The following is an 11,364-nucleotide window of genomic DNA, read 5'->3' on the forward strand; positions in this document are numbered from 1 at the left end:
GGCAGCGGCCCGGAGCATGGGACGCCGCCGCGGCCGTGACAGTACCCCCCCCCCTTTGGCCTCCCCCTCTTTCTAACCTGCAGGAACCTTTTGATGAGATCTTGGTCCAGGATGTTAGCCTCGGGTTCCCAGGACCTCTCCTCAGGACCAAATCCTTTCCAGTCCACCAGGAAGAACCTTCTACCTCTGACAGTCTTCATAGCCAGAATGTCCTTAACAGCGTAGACGTCGTCAGAGACGGCTTGAGGAGCAGAGAACGAAGACCTATCGGAGAACCGGTTCAGGACCACTGGTTTTAAGAGGGAAACATGGAAGGAGTTCGGAATCCGCATAGTGGGGGGTAGGCGGAGTTTGTAGGTGACAGGGTTGATGCGTCTTAGCACCGAGAAAGGACCGAGGAATCGAGGGCCCAACTTGTAGCTGGGGATCTTGAGTCGGACATATTTGGCCGAGAGCCAGACTTTGTCACCTGGGAGAAAATTCGTGGCAGGTCTCCTCTTCTTATCAGCCTGGTCCTTCATGCGTTCCGAGGCTTTGAGTAAGGACTGTCGAGTTTGTTCCCAGATCGATTGCAGGTCAGATAACAACTCCTCCACGGCTGGGACTTCAGAGGATGGAGAGAGAGGCAGAGGAGGACGAGGATGATGCCCGTAGACCACATAGAAAGGGGACTTGCCTGTGGAAGTCGAGTCCAAGTGGTTATAAGAGAATTCTGCCCATGGGAGTAGATCGGACCAGTTGTCTTGGCGGCTTGAAACAAAATGGCGTAGGTAGTTGCCCAGAATCTGATTGACTCTCTCCACTTGCCCGTTGGTTTGAGGATGGTAGGCCGATGAGAAGTCCAGCTTCACTTGGAGTTGCGAGCATAGGGCACGCCAAAATTTAGAGACAAATTGAGAGCCTCGGTCGGACACAATGTGAAGAGGAAGTCCATGCAGGCGAAAGATGTGTCGGAAGAACAACTGAGCCAGACGAGGAGCAGAGGGCAGACCAGGAAGGGCCACGAAGTGAGCCATTTTAGAAAAGCGGTCCGTCACCACCCAAATAACTGTATTGCCCGCAGATGGAGGTAGGTCAGTGATGAAATCCATCCCAATGTGGTGCCAGGGATGATCCGGGACTGGCAAGGGCAATAGTAGGCCGGCAGGTCTTAGACGGGGAGATTTATTCCTGGCACAGACTGCACAGGAAGCCACAAAATCCTTGACATCCTGGAGGAGATTGGGCCACCAGTAATGACGGGGGATCAATTGCCCGGTCTTTTGGGCTCCTGGATGCCCGGCTACCAAAGAGGAATGCCCCCACTTCAAGATGCGTTTACGGAGTGCGGGACGCACATAAGTCTTCCCGGGAGGCAGTCTCTGCAGAGCAGAAGTGGCAACTGGTACTAGGCGGTCGGGAGGTATTATGTGACGAGGAGATTCCTCTTGCCCCATGACATCGGATGCTCGGGATAATGCATCGGCCTTTAGATTCTTCTCGGCTGGACGGAAGTGGATGGTATAGTTGAACCGAGAGAAGAAGAGGGACCACCGAGCCTGCCTGGGATTGAGGCGTTGAGCCGATTGGAGGTAGAGGAGGTTCTTGTGGTCCGTGTAGATGTTAACCGGGTGTTTAGCCCCCTCTAATAGATGACGCCACTCCTCCAGTGCCAACTTAATGGCCAGGAGTTCACGGTCCCCAATGGTATAGTTCCTCTCGGCAGGGGAGAAAGTCTTAGAGAAGAACCCACAGGTTCTGGTCTTGCCTGATGTGTCCCTTTGCGAGAGAACGGCTCCTGCGCCCACAGAAGAAGCATCGACCTCGAGAGAAAACGGCCTGGAGACATCCGGGCGGACTAGGGCAGGAGCGGAGGCAAAGGCAGACTTGAGGCTATTGAAGGCTTGTTCGGCCTCTGGAGGCCAACGTCTGGGGTCCGCCTTCTTTTTAGTGAGAGCCACAATGGGTGCGACCAGGGTAGAGAAGTGAGGGATGAATTGCCGGTAATAGTTGGCGAAGCCCAGGAAACGTTGGATAGCTCTAAGTCCCACAGGGCGTGGCCATTGAAGGACAGCTGCGAGCTTGGCTGGATCCATTTGTAGGCCCTGATCGGAGACGATATAGCCAAGAAATGGAAGACTGCGCTGATGGAAAACGCACTTCTCAAGCTTGGCGTATAGATGATTGGCCCGTAGTCTTCGTAGAACCTGACGCACTTGTGCCACATGAGTCTGCTGGTCCGGGGAGAAGACCAAAATGTCGTCCAAATAAACAATGACGCAGACATAGAGGAGGTCTCGGAAGATATCGTTCACGAATTCCTGGAAGACCGCTGGGGCATTGCATAGGCCGAATGGCATGACCAGATATTCGTAGTGCCCATCCCTGGTGTTGAAAGCGGTCTTCCATTCGTCTCCCTTACGAATTCGGACCAAGTTATACGCTCCCCTGAGATCCAGCTTGGAGAAGATCTTTGCTCCACGAAGACGGTCGAATAGTTCCGGAATAAGCGGAAGAGGATAGCGGTTCTTAACGGTCACCTTATTTAAACCCCGATAGTCTATGCATGGGCGGAGGGAACCGTCCTTCTTCTGAACAAAGAAAAATCCGGCGCCAGCTGGAGACGTGGATTTGCGGATGAAGCCCTTTTGTAAGTTCTCCTGGATGTAGGAGGACATGGCTTCAGTCTCGGGCACAGAGAGAGGGTATACTCGACCACGTGGAGGAGAAGACCCAGGAAGGAGGTCTATAGGGCAATCATAGGCCCGATGGGGTGGTAGTGAGTCCGCCTCCTTGGCCGAGAAAACATCGACAAAGTCTTGGTAGTCCTCCGGTAGCCCGGATAGAGGCTTGACATAAGCAGGTGACCTTGTAGAGCACTTGGGTTGAGGAGATCTCAGACACCGGTTATGACAGTCCTGACCCCAGCTGAGAACCTCCCCAGTTCTCCAGTCCAGCTTAGGGGTATGGATTTGCAGCCAAGGAAGCCCCAGCAGGAGGTTGGAAGAGGAATGGCGCAAGACATAGAAGGAGATCTTCTCCTGATGTAAGGCTCCCACCTGGAGGACTAGGGGTGCCGTCTGGCTGTACACCGCTTCGGTAAAAACCTCCCCCGTAACCGAAGAGATAGACCGGGGTTGGGCTAGCTGGATCACGGGTAGCCGCCATCTTTGGACCAACGAAGCAGAGATGAAACTGCCAGCAGAGCCAGAGTCGATGAGGGCAGTAGTCTGGAAAACTTGCCCAGAGGGTGTCTGGATGGAGACGGGCATAGTCAACCTTGGAGAGGTGGCATTCACACCTAGGGAGGCCTCTCCCACCGGACCTAGGTGCGGGCGTTTCCCGGACGCTGAGGGCGTTGGGGACATCTCTGTCGATAGTGATCCGCGCCACCGCAATAGAGGCAGAGATTCTGGTCCAGTCGACGGTTCCTCTCATCAGTCGTCAGGCGAACACGTTCCACCTGCATAGGAACCTCTGGAAGCGACTGGGACATAGGAGCAACAGGATTCTGGAACACCGGTGCCAGCCGAGGATGGCGACGGGGCAGACTCAGACGCCGTCCTTGCCGAACCTCCTCCTCTCTCTCGGAAAACCTGGTGTAGACTCTGGTAGCCAGTAGAATAAGATCGTTCAAGGAGGTAGGCAGATCCCGGGCAGCGAGCACATCCTTCACTTGGCTGGACAGGCCCTTTTTAAAGGTGGCAATCAGAGCGGCCTCATTCCAGTCTAGTTCCGCAGCCAGGGTGCGGAACTGGATGGCGTAATCACCAACGGAGGAAGTCCCTTGGGATAAATTGAGGAGAGCAGTCTCAGCCGAAGACGCACGGGCAGGTTCCTCAAAGACCGAGCGGAACTCGTCCAGGAAGATTCGAAAATTGGCAGCAACCGGATCATTACGGTCCCATAGTGGCGTGGCCCAGGCCAGAGCTCTTCCCTCCAATAGGCTGATAATGAAAGCCACTTTAGAGCGCTCGGTGGCAAACTGACTGCTTAAAAGTTCGATGTACATGGTGCATTGGGTCAGGAACCCTCTGCACAACTTGGGGTCACCTCCATATTTACTTGGGAGAGCCAGTCGTAGTTTTGAAGAGGCTGCCGGAGGTGATGACTGCTGAGCTGTGGTATGCTGTTGAACGGCTGCAGTCAGTTGTTGAATCAGCTGTGACTGTTGCTGAATCTGTTGAGCCTGTAGGGCGACCACTCGGGCTACCTCGCGGATATCAGGCACCTCGCCGGGATCCATGGTTGGAGCCTACTGTAACGCCCGGAGTAGTGGATCCACTGGACCGGCACCAGCGATGGCACAAACCTCACCAGGGAGCGGAGTCTAAGGGGCCGCTGGTTTTCACCAGAGCCCGCCGCAAGGCGGGATGGACTTGCTGCGGCAGGCGACCCCCAGGTCGCTACCCCTGGCTTGGTTGCTGGTGTCGGCAGGCGAGGCGTGGCAGGAGATGGTACAGGCAATAGTCTGCAGATGAGAGAGCACGTGACTGGCTGGACACAGGAACAGGTGGAGTGACAGGGGAACCGGAACCAGGAACAGGGACAAGGGACCAGGTAACGGACAGGACTCAGGAACAGGGACTAGGGACCAGGTAACGGACAGGACACAGGAACAACAGGGAGCTGGGCCAAACGCTATGGGAAGCATGTAGAGGCTCCAACACATGGGACAGGGCATGCTGGGATTTATAGGGGAGTGATTGGTGCAACTACCAATTAGGAGCGCACTGCCCCTTTAAATCTGAGACAGCCGGCGCGCGCGCGCCCTAGGAGGCGGGGACGCGCGCGCCGGCCGGCACAGCGAGAGACAGGAGCGTGGAGAGGTGAGGCGCCCCCCGGGGCCGAACGTGTAGCAGCGCCGGGTCCCTGCACCGGGACCCCGGCAGCTGCATAAGATGGGAGGAGGTCGCGGCGGCGGCCCGGAGCATGGGACGCCGCCGCGGCCGTGACAACATTACATGGCTAATAAAGGTTGTGAAGCCATAGGACTTGGTGACTGCCAAGAGAGATGTCACAGTATAGAATAAGCAATGATGTAAGCGATAATAAGAATAGTGATATCACAAAAAAGGCAAAAGGGAACAATATGATGTCACAGCATGGGAATAATAGACACAGCTTTATAGTGCAAGAATAATGCACACAGCAATGTCACATGGGAATACATGCATGGGAATAATACTGCCATGTGCTAAGAAAGGGTTGTGTGCCCACAGTGATGGCAGAATATGGTAACAATGTGACAGCAAAGTAATAATAGTAATATGGAAGAGTGGCTATTGGGGAGGGATAGATAGATAGATAGATAGATAGATAGATAGATAGATAGATAGATAGGAGATAGATAGATAGATAGATAGATAGATAGATAGATAGATAGGAGATAGATAGATAGACAGACAGACAGATAGATAGATAGATAGATAGATAGATAGATAGATAGCAGATAGATAGATAGATAGATAGATAGATAGATAGATACATAGATGATAGTTAGATAGATGATTGATTGGTAGATAGATAGACAGATAGATAGGAGATAGATAGATAGATAGATAGATAGATAGATAGATAGATAGATAGATAGATAGATAGACACATAGATAGATAGATAGATAGATAGATAGATAAAAGAGAGATAGATAGATAATAGAGAGACAGGAGATAGATAGATAGATAGATAGATAGATAGATAGATAGATAGATAGATAGATAGATAAAAGAGAGATAGATAGATAGATAATAGAGAGACAGGAGATAGATAGATAGGAGATAGATAGATAGATAGATAGATAGATAGATAGATAGGAGATAGATAGATAGGAGATAGATAGATAGGAGATAGATAGATAGGAGATAGATAGATAGATAGATAGATAGATAGGAGATAGATAGATATAGATAGATAGGAGATAGATAGATAGATAGATAGATAGATAGATAGATAGGAGATAGATAGATAGATAGATAGATATAGATAGATAGGAGATAGATAGATAGATAGATATATAGATAGATAGATAGATAGATAATAGATAGATAAAAATTAGACAGATACCATTTTCTTATATTACACATGCAGGGAGTACCTCGGCAGTAGTAAATCTTTATGTCTTTCTGTGCACATTTGTGATCTCTTTTAACATAATCGTTGGTTATAATGTAGCTGTATTGTACCAGTAAGTAGTAGGTGCCCACAAAGCATTACAATTTTATGATGTTAAGAATTCCAGTACAAGCTAGAATACTCCCTTGTTAAGAATAGGTTCTAGACTCCGGTGTTACACCAAATCCTGTCAGAAATGCCGTCTTTAGTAAATGATTTAATACCCATGCTCCTTGTTTTACCCAACATCAAATAAGCAATAACTGAATCATTGTTCCCTGTCATCTTATTGAGCTATTGTGCGGACCAGAGCATCAGGAATACAAGGTGGATTTCCAGCCCCATGGTGGCCACATGAATACCTTTGAAATACAAAATGTATTTTTAAAAAGTTTATTATTTATTGACAACTACTAGAAAAGATTAGTAAAGCTGTAACCCCCTCAGTGTCATTATATCAGGAGGTGCTCCACTTCCCAGTGCTTAGTGCATCGGGCTCCTTCATGTGTGTTCATTGGTGACCAGAGGGGTTATGAGGATATCATTTAAGAGATGGGCTTTTTTTTTTGTCCCCCCCCCCCCTCCAAAAAAATTAAAAATAAAATACAGCCCCACTCTTGTTCATTGTCTGTATTTGGTATTCAAGTGACTGTAATAGCAGACACAGGCTATGGATAGAAGCGGCATTGTTCCCTGTAAAAACTAAAATAGATAACTACTGTAAATTAAAGCCAGCAATAAGCAAATTATACACCGACTAATTTTTCAAGGGAACCTGTCACCCCCCATGCTGGGGTGAAGGCCGCCCGACCCCCGCTAGAGCCCCGGATACTCACCCCATCTCGCCAAGTCCCGCTTTTGGAGCCAGTCCCGGAGAGGAGATGTCCCCGCCTGAAGCCCGGCGCGCGCGCTGCTGAGATGAGTCCGACGCCCATAGAGAATAACGGCTCCATTCATTCTTTATGGGCGTTGGACTCATCTCAGCAGCGCGCGCCGGGCTTCAGACGGGGACATCTCCGTCCCGGGACCGGCTCCAGGAACAGGACTTTGAGAGATGAAGTGAGTATCCGCAGCTCTAGCAGGGGGACGGGCAGCCTTCACCTGACAGGTTCCCTTTAAAGGAATTTTCCATTTTATATCAAAATGTAAATATTCCTTGAGCCATTTGTGATATGAAGAAAGTCTTGGAATACCAGACTGCTTGTATCATTGTATTTAAAGGAGAAGTCTGGGGTGAGGGGCAAAAAACATTACAGGCAGGAGGTGTGGGGGGGATGAAGAGAATATGCTCCCAGTGCCCGCGCTGCACTGCATCACCAAGCTCCCAGACCCCACCGGCTGTCATCTCCTCCTGTCGCAACCCACGACCAAGGTTCAATGTCACAGATAGGTGTGGGATTTATCATGCTCAGCCAATCAGTGACTGCAGCAATGTCCTGCCCCTGAGTGGGGCATCCGTCAGCCAGCTCATGACATAGCAGGAGCAGAGCACAGAAGATAGCCAGCTGGGAAGGAACAGGGCGCGGGAGAGGGATGAGGCTCTGCGGGGGCATTATGATCAGACCTGGATGGATCAGTCCTTGCAGCACATGTGATCAACGATAAATTACATTGCCATTGCCCCTGGTGATGCCACATTGTTAGTGGCGAAACATGTTGGGAGGGGGAGCATTGGTTGAAAAGTTAGACAAGGAGACAAGGTTAGCTGTGGCTGGGGTATGATTACCTAATGTGCAAGTGTATTGTTCTAGGACCCCAAGAACTGGTCCTTCTTTAGCCTGACCCTTAGACCAAGTTCACTAAGGCAATTTTTTCATTAAACAACAGCTGTTTAATGACACTGCGGTACTACATTCGTTTGTATGGAATCATGGCCGTAGTGTATACACACTGCATACACTCTGTCCTTTACTGAATAGCAGTTGCACAAAATAGACTGTGCACACAATGTAAAGTACGGCTCCTGGCCGCACTTTACATTGTCTCCTATGGCTAATTAAAGTGTGGGCTCACCCAAATGTACCCGCATTCCAATTCAAATAAAGTGATTCTCATCCAGCTGATACTATAGTATCAGCCGGGTGAACATCACACACATTGGCCTTTTTTTCGAGACAGCAAACACCAGCCGGGTCAAACAACAGCCTTTGTTCATACATAGTACACTGTATGCTATCTCCCTGAGGAAGGTTGGAGTATGGGTAACAGTGGCAGAGCTCAGGCACATGCACTTGTCTCCAAAATTCTCACCAGAGGGTGTAGATCTGAAGACTAGATGCACTAGCGGCCATGGCCCAACTCTGCCTACCTGCATCTGTGCACTGGTACTCTTGGTAATTGTTTCAGTTTCCCAGGACTGTTTCCAGCTTTTCCTGGCACCCGGAGTAGAGGGGCACAGAGCAGCATGGAGTTCAAAGACAGCCATCTCATAAGCCGACTGCTGAACTTACCAAATGGTTCGCTTCATTTACGCTATGCTCATACACAGTCACGGAGCGGCTGGTCTCAGAAAATATCATTCCAGGCCGGTACTGCAGTACCGACCGGATGATCTTTAGGGCCGCAGAGTTCTGATGTGGGAGCATCCATGCACGCCCGCATCAAAACTCCCCACAGCACAAAATGGAGCGTGCGGCCGGAGCCACTCGCTCCACAATGTGCACTGACAGGGTTTTCTACGTGTCAATTTTCTATGGCACTGCAAGAGATCCCGGCCTGGAGCATGTACTATTTGTATGCGCTCCGGCCGGGATTCCATAGAAGGCAAAGCAACATATATTTTCGTAAAAAGTATGGCTGTTGTTGCCGATTGCAACAACGGCTGTACTTTTACGAAAATATACGTTGTGTGAACATAGCCTTATACTGTAATTTGGCTCATCTCTAAATATGCATTCCCTTTTGATTCTGGTTCATACCCGGTCCTGGCTCTTTTTCCCTGTGCTCTTTTTCTTCGTCTAACTTCTGATTGATCCTGATCTCTGCCATCTTCCAGGAGATTGCCTCTGTCTTTCCCCTCGGATTCTCTGTCTGTTTCATGTTATTCCACTCCGTGCTCTGACCCTTGACTCCATTACTGTCTATGCTCCCATCTTGTCCTATGGCCTATTGCATTCTGATTGATCTGCTGGTGATGACCCCCTCTGCTCCGCTCCTGACCATGCTATTACTCTGTCAGCACTAGTGCGGCCAATCTGCTAGTGTACAGGGTACCTGGGGATCTCCCTGCAGCAAAGTACTCTCCTCCCTGTGGAGTTTGGAGTAAAGAGCCGGGGATTCCCAAGATTCTGCACCATGTCGCCTCTTCTAACAACGAACAGATTGTGGATTTAAGTATAACATGTCTGGTACTGTGTGTGATGTGATAACACTTACTGTTGTATACAACTAATATATAAGTCGATTGACAGTATGGATGATGATATCTATTAGATTTAAGGATAATGTGACATGGTATGGATGATGATATCTATTAGATTTAAGGATAATGTGACATGGTATGGATGATGATATCTATTGGGATATAAGGAGAATGTGACATGTATGGATGATGATATCTATTGCGATATAAGGAGAATGTGACATGTATGGATGATGGGATAATTAGTGATATCTATTGTGATATACGCATAATGTAACATAGTATAGATGATGTGATTATAAGTGATATTTCCTGTTATACGGATAAGGGACGAAGGTCTTCCTTTGTGGAGCGCACACTTCTGCGGCTGTATGGAGCGCACACTTCTGGGGCTGTATGGAGCGCACAAATCTGGGGCTGTATGGAGCGCACACATCTGGGGCTGTATGGAGCGCACACTTCTGGGGCTGTATGGAGCGCACAAATCTGGGGCTGTATGGAGCGCACACATCTGGGGCTGTATGGAGCGCACTTCTGGGGCTGTATGGAGCGCACACATCTGGGGCTGTATGGAGCGCACTTCTGGGGCTGTATGGAGCGCACACTTCTGGGGCTGTATGGAGCGCACACTTCTGGGGCTGTATGGAGCGCACACTTCTGGGGCTGTATGGAGCGCACTTCTGGGGCTGTATGGAGTGCACACTTCTGGGGCTGTATGGAGCGCACTTCTGGGGCTGTATGGAGCACACACATCTGGGGCTGTATGGAGCACACACTTCTGGGGCTGTATGGAGCGCACACATCTGGGGCTGTATGGAGCGCACACTTCTGGGGCTGTATGGAGCGCACACATCTGGGGCTGTATGGAGCGCACACTTCTGGGGCTGTATGGAGCACACACATCTGGGGCTGTATGGAGCACACACATCTGGGGCTGTATGGAGCACACACATCTGGGGCTGTATGGAGCACACACTTCTGGGGCTGTATGGAGCGCACACTTCTGGGGCTGTATGGAGCGCACACATCTGGGGCTGTATGGAGCACACACATCTGGGGCTGTATGGAGCGCACACATCTGGGGCTGTATGGAGCACACACATCTGGGGCTGTATGGAGCGCACACTTCTGGGGCTGTATGGAGCGCACACTTCTGAGGCTGTATGGAGCGCACACATCTGGGGCTGTATGGAGCACACACTTCTGGGGCTGTATGGAGCGCACATTTCTGGGGCTGTATGGAGTGCACACATCTGGGGCTGTATGGAGCACACACATCTGGGGCTGTATGGAGCGCACACATCTGGGGCTGTATGGAGCACACACTTCTGGGGCTGTATGGAGCGCACACTTCTGGGGCTGTATGGAGCGCACACATCTGGGGCTGTATGGAGCGCACACTTCTGGGGCTGTATGGAGCACACACATCTGGGGCTGTATGGAGCACACACATCTGGGGCTGTATGGAGCGCACAATTCTGGGGCTGTATGGAGCGCACACATCTGGGGCTGTATGGAGCGCACACATCTGGGGCTGTATGGAGCGCACACTTCTGGGGCTGTATGGAGCGCACACATCTGGGGCTGTATGGAGCGCACAATTCTGGGGCTGTATGGAGCGCACAAATCTGGGGCTGTATGGAGCGCACACTTCTGGGGCTATATGGAGCACACACATCTGGGGCTGTATGGAGCGCACACATCTGGGGCTGTATGGAGCACACACATCTGGGGCTGTATGGAGCACACACATCTGGGGCTGTATGGAGCACACACATCTGGGGCTGTATGGAGCACACACTTCTGAGGCTGTATGGAGCGCACATTTCTGGGGCTGTATGGAGTGCACACATCTGGGGCTGTATGGAGCACACACATCTGGGGCTGTATGGAGCGCACACATCTGGGGCTG

The sequence above is a fragment of the Dendropsophus ebraccatus genome, chromosome 10 (genome assembly GCF_027789765.1).
Source record: "Dendropsophus ebraccatus isolate aDenEbr1 chromosome 10, aDenEbr1.pat, whole genome shotgun sequence".
Classification (NCBI taxonomy): Eukaryota; Metazoa; Chordata; class Amphibia; order Anura; family Hylidae; genus Dendropsophus; species Dendropsophus ebraccatus.